This window comes from Leptinotarsa decemlineata, unplaced genomic scaffold, assembly GCF_025532065.1.
Source record: "Leptinotarsa decemlineata unplaced genomic scaffold, Ldec_3_MD MMD2_tig00001719_RagTag_RagTag, whole genome shotgun sequence".
In the NCBI taxonomy this organism is placed as follows: Eukaryota; Metazoa; Arthropoda; class Insecta; order Coleoptera; family Chrysomelidae; genus Leptinotarsa; species Leptinotarsa decemlineata.
Genome location: NW_027412569.1, coordinates 5,799,267 through 5,810,749, shown reverse-complemented (window position 1 = coordinate 5,810,749; position 11,483 = coordinate 5,799,267). Strand labels below are relative to the sequence as shown.

At 35.7% G+C, this 11,483-nt stretch overlaps 1 protein-coding gene across 2 annotated transcripts in view; it reads left to right on the top strand.

Moving 5' to 3' along the window:
* LOC111504173 (protein BTG3) overlaps nt 1-11,483 on the top strand; it is a 136,400-nt gene that overhangs the window by 49,014 nt on the left and 75,903 nt on the right. The window lies entirely within an intron of this gene.

The window sequence follows — 11,483 nt, the reverse complement described above, 5'->3', positions numbered from 1 at the left end:
AGGACAGAGATATATACCTGCCTAGGAACCTATGCGACTGTATTTCAGGCGGAACGTCTAAATTGGTAGCAAATTGCCAAAAGCGACTCTCCTCTATAGGAAGACGTAACAGATTGTCTCTGATCTGGAGTCCTGGCCTTACTGGCCTGGAAGGCAATGAGGCTGCTGACTCCCTTGCAAAGGAGCGTGCTGCAAGGAGCTTCATCACCAGAACCTGCCGTTGGCATCGCTTTCAGCTTTGCCAAACAAAGATTGAACACCTGGATGGCAAGAAGATTTATGGACTTCTGGCAGAATCTTCCAGGATTGGCTCACTCCAAGGCGTTTATTCACCCTTCGAAGCTTGATACCAAACAGTTGTTGGACTATAGTAGGGAAGAACTACGATGTCTAACAGGCCTTCTCATAGGTCGCTGTCATTTGAATCATCATATGCAAAGACTCGGACTGTCGGAAGACAGTGTGTGTCGTCTCCGTTTGGAAAATGATGAAACAGCAGAGCATATACTTTGTGCCTGCCCCGCTGGAGGCCGAATTAGGTTTTTGGAGTTCGGCAGAGTCGTACTCTTACCATCTGACCTGAAAGGCAACTCACCATACAAACTAATCGGTTTCGTTAAGAAGTTGTGTTTATTTGGTCGAGTGTGAATAGTTGCGAGCCACAATGAAGCTTTGCGGGCTGCATTGGATGGTCGAATAGACCCGCTCACTTTGCACCCAACCTAATTAGAAATCATTATCAGTAAGTCACATCAAAGTCCTATACAGAGTTTTACGTCTGAAAGATTGACGTTAAAGAATTTTAATTTTGTACGCTCCTACGCATTGGTGTTATTTCCAAATATACTGGTATGAATAATGAACTAAGCCATATTTATTTTACAGTTTATTTTTTGTTTTTATCATTTATCATTAACATACGAGACAATGTATTCCAACAAAGTCCTTACAACGTCTAATTCGACGCATAATTTGCGTCGCGTTAAATTATACGAGCTTCTGCATCGTCTTCAAGGTTCCTACAAGTTTTCAACGCCTATAATTTTTATTTATTAAACAATTATGTGGATTTTCCAACAAAGGACTATTCACAAGTTTTTTGATTTTGATAACGATTATCTGCCAAATAGAGATGAATTGTCAATAAAAAAGGTTAAAAGAATACGGCCAATTATTATAGATTGTTTGGTGGAAATGAAACTATGAAACTATATTTGTAAGACCATCACCATTTTTTTGATCAACGCAACCATTTTAAAGTGGTTTCATAACAACATTCAAAATACACGAAAATCAAATCAAAAGCATAGTATTCCGTAAATATATCAAAAGTGGCAAAATCTGAATCGTCAATGTCATGTCCAAATCATGGACAGATGACAGATAGATTAATTTCCATCGCCTCTCTCTCCTCTATATATCTCTCTCCTTTTCTCTCTCTCTTTCCCTTTCTCTCTCTCTCTCTCTCTCCCCTTCTCTCTCTCTCTCCTTCTCTCTCTCTCTATCCTTCTCTCTCTCTCTCTCTCCTTCTCTCTCTCTCCTCTCTCTCTCTCTCTCCTTCTCTCTCTCTCTCCTTCTCTCTCTCTCTCTCTCTCCTTCTCTCTCTCTCTCCTTCTCTCTCTCTCTCTCCTTCTCTCTGTCTCTTCTTTTCTCTCTCTCTCTCCTTTTCTCTCTCTCTCTCCTTCTCTCTGTCTCTTCTTTTCTCTCTCTCTCCTTTTCTCTCTCTCTCTCTCATTCTCTCTATTTCTCATTCTCTCTCTCTCTCATTCTCTCTCCTTCTCTCCTTGGACTTTCGAGAAAGATATTGGTGCTCGTCTGTTTATGGGAAATTATATGCCAGAAAAGTCTTCAATGGCGATAAAATAAAGTTTTTCTAGCTGCCAGCCGAAGTCCCTGAAACTTTTAGGTTGGAAATTTTGGGAATATCGATATACATGTCTACTTTGAAAGTGACTCGGTATTTTGTATGGAATTGAAGCAATTAGAAAACGATTTGATATCTTCAAATTCCGCTATAGCCTGATGAATGATTATTGAAAAATTAGTATGTCATGCGAGACCTTTCTTTTGACTAGAATGTGATTTCTGGAATAATTTGTGAACAATTTCAAAAATTATGTGCAAAAAATTTGACAACAATCACTATCATGGTGTTATTTTTTCAAATGTTTCCATAACTTTTCGCTTTGCCCTCGTACAAATAAATTCGCAAGAATACCGTCGAACTTCTTGCATTAATTACTTATTCATAATTCACGAACTAGTTCTTGAGCGTTCTATATTCGGTATATTGAGAGACGACGATCATTACGCTTCCATTAACGGTTAATTCAATGAGAAATTGTTCGACAAAACAATAAAAAAAAACCGTGTCGTTGCAACAATAATTATTTTGTTATTACGGAGAGTAATTACAGATAATACTTATCAAATGCGAACGAGAAAATAGAAGGAAAATGTGTGCACGTTTTATAGAATTTATGTTCGTCCCACATTCGTCTTTCTTCCGAGAAAAAACTTTGAAGTACATAATATGTATGTGATATTCGTATTTATGGGTATAATGAGTCATTTTTAAGTCGAATCCAAACATTACTTGAATAGTAGTAGCAATTTCATTGAAATCTAAAAGAATACGCCACATATAGTTTATGCATCTAGCTTCGTCAAGTAAGTCGGGTGCCGGCGCTGGGGTCTCATTTCAAGGCACGATAGATTTTAACAATGATTTGTATTTTGTAAACCTGTAGATATAGATATTTTTCACCACTTACCTGCTTGCTATTTATTCATCCTGCGGATGAATAAATATCTTTCCTCCGGTCATTGCTGGCTCCCGAAGCATTCTCGTGCAATTTTTGTTATGCTACTAACCTGTTTCCTCACAATCTTAAGAAACATCGTAGCAAATTAATAAAATTATTTTTTTTTACAAAAAGTGAGTAGCAATATCGTGGAATTTAGCTTTGTGACGTATCTTCCACAATAATCTTTCAACTCATCACATCATCTTATAATGGTTTTGCTTTGCTGGCTAATTAAATGTAGATTGTGCAAGTTTATTCTAAAAGTGTATCTACAGCAAAATTGTTGCTGAGACATATTTACTAATGTAAGGAGAAACTATATTTATCAACTGAAAATGTTGCAGATTTCAAAGAAAGTTATAAATTATTTCAAAGTACGAAATCATAAGGTTATCGATGTATCAAAAGTGCAAATCAGCAGAGAAAGCGGGCACATTGAGAATTATATTCACCAGAGTCGTATGGGTCGTAAAAATTGTGAGAGTGGTTCGAAGAATAATGAACAGTGACACAGAAAGGGTTACTTTAAATAACGACTATATACGAGGTAATTTGAAATGCAAATAAATTATTTAAATATCCACGAACGAATCCGATTCGGTGGAAAACATTGCAGTTTCTTGGGTTCGTTGATATTTTCTCATTCCCATCTTTTCATCAGACCAATTCCAACAACTTTGTAGAGGTCCTTTATGGGATGTTGGCCTTCTGGATATAATTTGGAATTTCTATAAATTACTTGTTTCTTGTGATCCAGTGTCACATGGCGAGCTTTTGTCTTCTGGATATACTTTGGAATTTATATAAATTGCTTGTTTCTTGTGATCCAGTGTCACATGGCAAGCTTTTGTCTTCTGGATATAATTTGGAATTTCTATAAATTGCTTTTTTCTTGTGATCCAGTGTCACATGGTGAGCTTTTGTCTTCTGTCTTTTGTCTATAAACTGCTTGTTTCTTGTGATCCAGTGTCACATGGCGAGCTTTTGTCTTCTGGATATAATTTGGAATTTCTATAAATTGCTTGTTTCTTGTGATCCAGTGTCAAATGGCGAGCTTTTATCTTCTGGATATAATTTTGAATTTTTATAAATTGCTTGTTTCTTGTGATCCAGTGTCACATGGCGAGCTTTAATCTTCTGGATATAATTTGGAATTTCTATAAATTGCTTTATTCTTGTGATGCAGTGTCACATGGCGAGCTTTTGTCTTCTGGATATACTTTGGAATTTCTATAAATTGCTTGTTTCTTGTGATCCAGTGTCACATGGCAAGCTTTTGTCTTCTGGATATAATTTGGAATTTCTATAAATTGCTTTTTTCTTGTGATCCAGTGTCACATGGTGAGCTTTTGTCTTCTGTCTTTTGTCTATAAATTGCTTGTTTCTTGTGATCCAGTGTCACATGGCGAGCTTTTGTCTTCTGGATATAATTTGGAATTTCTATAAATTGCTTGTTTCTTGTGATCCAGTGTCAAATGGCGAGCTTTTATCTTCTGGATATAATTTTGAATTTTTATAAATTGCTTGTTTCTTGTGATCCAGTGTCACATGGCGAGCTTTAATCTTCTGGATATAATTTGGAATTTCTATAAATTGCTTTTTTCTTGTGATGCAGTGTCACATGGCGAGCTTTTGTCTTCTGGATATAATTTGGAATTTCTATAAATTGCTTTTTTCTTGTGATCCAGTGTCACATGGTGAGCTTTTGTCTTCTGTCTTTTGTCTATAAATTGCTTGTTTCTTGTGATCCAGTGTCACATGGCGAGCTTTTGTCTTCTGGATATAATTTGGAATTTCTATAAATTGCTTGTTTCTTGTGATCCAGTGTCACATGGCGAGCTTTTGTCTTCTGGATATAATTTGGAATTTCTATAAATTGCTTGTTTCTTGTGATCCAGTGTCAAATGGCGAGCTTTTATCTTCTGGATATAATTTTGAATTTTTATAAATTGCTTGTTTCTTGTGATCCAGTGTCACATGGCGAGCTTTAATCTTCTGGATATAATTTGGAATTTCTATAAATTGCTTTTTTCTTGTGATTCAGTGTCAAATGGCGAGCTTTTGTCTTCTGTCTTTTGTCTATAAATTGCTTGTTTCTTGTGATCCACTGTCACATGGCGAACTTTTGTCTTCTGGATATAATTTGGAATTTCTATAAATTGCTTGTTTCTTGTGATGCAGTGTCACATGGCGAGCTTTTGTCTTCTGGATATAATTTGGAATTTCTATAAATTTCTTTTTTCTTGTGATTCAGTATCAAATGGCGAGCTTTTGTCTTCTGTCTTTTGTCTATAAATTGCTTGTTTCTTGTGATCCAGTGAGTAATCCTTTAATCGTTTCAAGTCGATTCCTGATCTAATGAGGCATTTCTTCGAATCTTTTCTCTGGCAGTCAATACCCGTGTTTTCACGTATAGTTTCCCAGTTCTCTTCATATTCATTATTGGCAAATTTCGTGATATACCAAGGTGTTCCCAGAACTACCTGGCCTGACCTAGAGATGGCGGTAGTTGTTTGAAAGATATCACTGTATGTACACAATCTATAAAGCATACGTTTGAGGACGCTGTGTTGTTTATTATTTGTTCGGCAGCCATCAATAGCAACGTTTCCGGATAATTGTGAAAATAGAGAAAGTTCCAGAACACAGAATAGTACGTGATCATCAAGAGAAGGCAATTCAATGATCTGTTGACAAAGCTCGTCGAATTTACATTTCTCAAATACCTATATTTTACGAAGGAATAATTGTCTATGATGCCAACATGGCGAAATTCAAATGAGCATTTAGGAATTAAATGCTATATCGATTGGCATTATTGACTGTTTGTTTGTCTTTGATAATAATTAGAAATTTAATCAATTTTGACACTATACCCTCTTGCGAGAGACAAACATAATATGTCAAGAGAGGTACATCACAGACAAAATAAAACACCTAACCGCGCGTTCACGCGAACGACTACGACAGAAAAACATAATCCGCGCTACGCGTTATAAGATTTAGCTTGTCGCCCACTTGTCCGGCACAGCACAGCACGGCCCGTCAAAATACGGATAGGATAGGAACAATGAAAATGAATGAACAACCGCCCACTAGCCCGGCACGGCACAGCCAAGAGCGTGCGTCGCTGGAAAGAATTCCAGCTTTCCGATCCTGTCCGGCAAAAAACGATACGTGCTGTGACGAACTGGCCAAACGAGCGCGTCGCCGGCCAGCGCTTGCCAGCATCAACTTGTCCAAACGTGCCTGGGAAGTTTCTGTCTCTCTGTTTTGGTATTCCATCAGTTGACAGCACAGTGTCAGACAGTACTTATGAAAATGGACGAGAAAAAATTGAGGTGCATGTTAAGGCAGGCTCTGGAATATCTAGAAGTTCTGAAAATTTGTCTGAAGTCGTTCAGAAATACTGGAAAAATTTCTCCTTGTCTTATTTCAGGTAGTTGAAAAGATGATAAAACTCTCCCAGATTTGCCCTCTTTTGAAGGAGTTAGAAGCTAAATAATTGGTATTATTGTTCATCTTTGTTAATAATTGGAAATTAGACCAATACTGACACTCTACCCTCTTGGGAAAGTCGAGCACAGAAAAAAAGATCGCCAGATAAGCGAATAATCCAATATTATGTTTCGCATTGTGACACCCAGAAGTAAACACATTGTGCCAAGAATATTTACATGGAAACCATACACACCGGATACTGTGGAACTTTCGGCTAGAACAGCGTGTTAACTCGTAAAACGACAGCTGATCGTCAACAAGAAATTTCAACAAAACATGACGGCAGATGCGGATGTGACATCATCGTTAATGAGAAGTAACGCTACAAAGAAATTTCCATAAGGCGATGAAATAAACAGATGAAAAATTAATTATGAAGAATGTGACTTTAACACTGTCTTAGACGGTCAGTATTATCAAAATACACTGATCGATACGTATTGAAAGGTTATATTTTCGTTTAGAAGCTTAAAACATATTGACAGTGAATTTTCAGAAAACAGTTCAATTAAAATCTGTTTAAAACATGTTTCTCCGTTAACCAGCTGTCGCACCCCAATGAACGACAACCCTCAGAAGTCGAAACTTGTGCGAGCTAAGGACTAACGAGGTCTTACCTTTTAACGTGTGATTCCTAACACTGGTTGACGATAGCAAGTGAAAATCGATCGTTCAGTCTGCGGTTTGAACCACCGACCAACACGGCGTTCAACTGAGTGAGTGAACAAAGCATCGACGTCGAACCGACCGGCTACCGACCGCCGATAATGAAGTATAACTTGAATAAGTATCGGGCAATTCCATCGAATATCACCACAATTAAAATGTTTGGCTGCCACTTGAACAGCCATTTTTTCACAAGTGTCAGTAAATTTGAAAAAAATTATAAATGCTGTTATTGAGTATATGCTTCATTTTTGTTATTGAAGTGTAATTTAAAGATCAGTGAATAAGAAATTTGTTATTCTCTATGAAAAATTCAATTACTTCATAAGAGTTTCCACTTTCTGTTAAGTTTTTCATTAGATATTTTCAGTAATTGTGAAACGGTTGATATTTTATATTCAACTGCAGCTAAAATTTGTGAATAAGTGAATGCAATTCCAAGTTTAGGAGGCACAAAAATTGGTTCTCAAACACCCTTTAATATTTTTCGGGTGTGACGCCAGCTGTTTATGTTGAAGTATAAAAGTTATTGTTCCGTTCGATAAATACGTATATATGCTTGATTTACCTTATCAAATGGTAAACAGATAAACGGCCATAATGTCGTTATATTCATTTAATAGCTCATTGATAAATAAAAACCAGACTCGAAATAGTTCACATTTTTATTATCGTATATGTAGTCTATTCGGCTAAGCAAGTATATAGCCAGGTTTATTTGATGACTAAATCTGGTCGTTATACCATAAAATGCAATGGAACTGTGGTAGGTACCTAGTGTGCATCAGTGTTTCTTTAACATTATTCAACTTTGATGTAGATATTAGATTATTAATTGAAAACTCTAAATTTAAACGGTAAATGAAAAATTCGAGAAGAGTCCACGTGTTTGAACCCCACTAGTAAGCCCCATTTGTCAATGATTCGTTCAATTTCTGAGAATATCCACTATTATAAAAAATACCTTCGTACAACAAAAGTAATATCAATGTCAACACATTAAACGGATAAAGTGTTCAAAATGACCTCCAGCTAGTTCCATACAATAATACAGTCTACTTTCGAAAGTGTTCCTTACATTATTGTAGATGTCCGGAGTCAGAAATCGGCATTCCCGAACAATTCTCTGTCGCAGATCTTCTTGTTTAACGTATTAATGGCTCACGTTATGGTCTGGATAATTTGTATTATAAATTCTTGCAGCAGCTTTAGCACATTCATTATTTCGATAATAGGTTGCAACAATTTCTATTCTTTGGGAAAGAAAGTTTTTGGCTTTCTACTACCCCGTCTCGATACAAAAAAAGATGAGGGAATCTTCCAAAGAAAGGAAGGAAGTAATTAATTTGAAAATAAAAGACTCTATATATGGATGTGTAGATCATGTAAAGAAGTAACTTTCAGAAACAGCTACTTTCATATAAACATTGGATTACACGAAAGAAAAAAAATCTTTCGAAACAAATACTTCTTGAACACTGAATTATACAGAAAATACTTTTCTTTACTCAGTTTGTATTTCAAACATTCGTTGTGGAATAAAATCAGATATCATTTACATGAGTTCTACTTCAAATGAATGGTAACAAATTGCACTTACATGGAACACTGTCATCCTCACTGGTATACATCGATGTTTCGCCGTAAGACACTTGCCCTAAGGCTCTTCAGTACCAAATTGGATAACATTATAGAAAATACACACACTTCATTCATGAATTACGATTTTTAATGTCACGGAATAAGCTTGATCTGCTTATGTCATCGATGACATCGCAATGCCATTTCTTCACCTATTTGATTTAATCCCAGTCAAGAGGAATCTTATTTGAATTGAAGGGGTTATATTTTTAGGAGTGATTAATTTTTGGGAAAGAAATATTTTGGCTTTCTACTACTCCATCTCGATACAAAAAAAGATGAGGGAATCTTCCAAAGAAAGGAAGGAAGTAATCAATTTGAAAATAAGAAACTCTATACATGGATGTGTAGATCATGCAAAGAAGTAACTTTCAGACACAAACTGAAAGATCTTATACATCCATGTATAGAGTTCCTCATTTTCAAATTGATTACTTCCCTCCTTTCTTTGGAAGATTCCCTCATCTTTTTTTGTATCGAGATGGAGTAGTAGAAAGCCAAAAACTTTCTTTCCCAAAAATTAATCACTCCTAAAAATATAACCTGTTCAATTCTATTCTTTCTTCAGTAGAATAAACCATTTTGGAACACAGTGAACAAGGAAGACTGAATAATAATTCGTGAAGAAGTGACAGTGGCCAAATATCTACTTTTTGTTCTGCAACAACTAGATTCAACAAAAACTATCAGTGCAGAAAAAACTGAGTGAAAAAATTTCACTATTCTGGAATGCTGTAACAAAGCCGAAAAGAAAATGAATTGCATTATTTCCCATGATTTTCGTTCTCTTGCTGGTTACTTACACCAATAAAATGAAAAGTTATATTTATATTCCTACGATTCAGATTAGATTAGACTGACACATGTTGGTATTTAGCTTCGAAAAATAAATAATTCTTATCTTTATACTTGTTAAACAGAAAATATTGTGCTCTCCTACTATTCAAAAACAGTTTTACAAAAGTGGAACGCCTGTTTCGCTATACAATAGCTTCTTCAGGCGTGTCTTCACGTGTAAAGACGCGTGTTACCAATACACAATATATTCAAAGAATAGAATAGTTTTTCTGAAATCCAACAGTTCTTCATTTGACTGTTCCATGCTGTATAACGTGAAATCCTCGTACCTCGGTTTCAATAACTGAGTAGTTGCGACTCTGCCATTCGAATTGAATACAATGCAATTCGGGTTGTACAAGTATCTATCTGCTTGTTGCGCGGGGTGAAAGTTTCCTTTTACGTGAAAGTGTACTGCGATTAATTTCAACGGCTGGGCGAGTTAAATTTTGATACAATTGTCTATCTCGTTTCCTACATAATTAATAATCTAATGGGTTTTTTTTTCATCGGGGCGAACGAGGTTATTTTTCGAATGTTCGTCGAGGTATCGAGGAAGAAACTTGCAGGTGAAGATAATTATTAAAATTAGTAAATTCTTAGTAATAGAAGGTTGAACACGTGGAAATAGATCACTTACTAGGAAAAGGGTTAGGTAAGGTCTTACTTTCCAGTGTATATTTTATTAGTTTTAACAGTATACATGTTGGTCGGCAGCTGTTGAAATAAATACATATCCTATACAATATTCTTTAGTATCTACAAAGAGAAAACTGAAGAATTTTCAGCTCCTCCATTACTGTATTGAACAGCTTTTGATTTTTGGAAAAATGCCTTTTTGAGTTTCTATTTTTTTTATAAAACTAAGGCAAAAACAGTTCAACATATCATCATCACCACTGATCAAAAAATACGGTGAAAGTTCAAATTTCGCGTGCTATGTACATTCGATTAGCGATTTTTTCTTCATTTTTTATGTGAAACATCTATAGCCACACGTGAAACAGATTTCTGGCGTGGCGACGCGTCGCCACGCTAAAGGATACATTCTGCTCTCGCCACTGAGCTCGGATACCCTTTAGTGTACGAGTATACAGTTTTGCTTACTGCAGTATACATAATCTGTGTTTTACTAAATGAATAATTTAAAAAAATAATCAAGTGATAATTTAGAAAGTGAAAGTGAGCAGCCTGCTGCAAAGGAAGCAAAATCACACTACGACACACTATCAAGTCATCAGTTAGTTAATTATATTTTATAAATTAAGAGTGCATTAAGCCCGCCTATATTTGATCTGTCTAAAGGGTCAATAAAGGTAAAGTCTACTCTCTTGGTAGATTTTACACAACTTTCATAGCATATAATATTTTCAAATCAATTATTAATTAATTTAAAGACTGACATAAATTGTACTTGAAAATGAACTCCTACAGAGTAGGGCACGAATGTTTGTCTTGTTTGTTATTGACAGGAACATCTAAAAATTATAAAATTATTTAATTATTTGATTTTCTAATGATGATGGATGGTATATTGAAAGTAATATATTGCAATAACTAGCAAGAAAAATCTTCCAAATAACTATAGACCAGTCGCTTTGCTATCAGATATCAAAAAGCATGGAGAAAGTCGTAAACCACCATATCCTCAAATATTTGGAAGGCTTTAACATCTTGAGCGATCATCAATATAGCTTTCGGAAACTAACATCAACAGGCGACCTTCTATCGTATGTCACCCATATTTGGAATAACGCAATCAACAAACTTTGTGCTGCTCATCGTTTTGAGGTTCAACTCAGTACACCTCGAACTTCACTGTTTAAGAACTCTTTCATCTGGAGAACTGTGTTTATGTGAAGTTAACTTCCTAAGAACGGTTTCCCAAATGGATTTAGATCTCCAGCGATTCAAATCCAAATGCGCCTTAAGGATTTTCCTGTAGTCCTTGTGTTGTGTCCTTGAAAAAACATTTTTACAATTACAAATTACCAACAATCTATATACCTACTACTATATACCAGATTTATA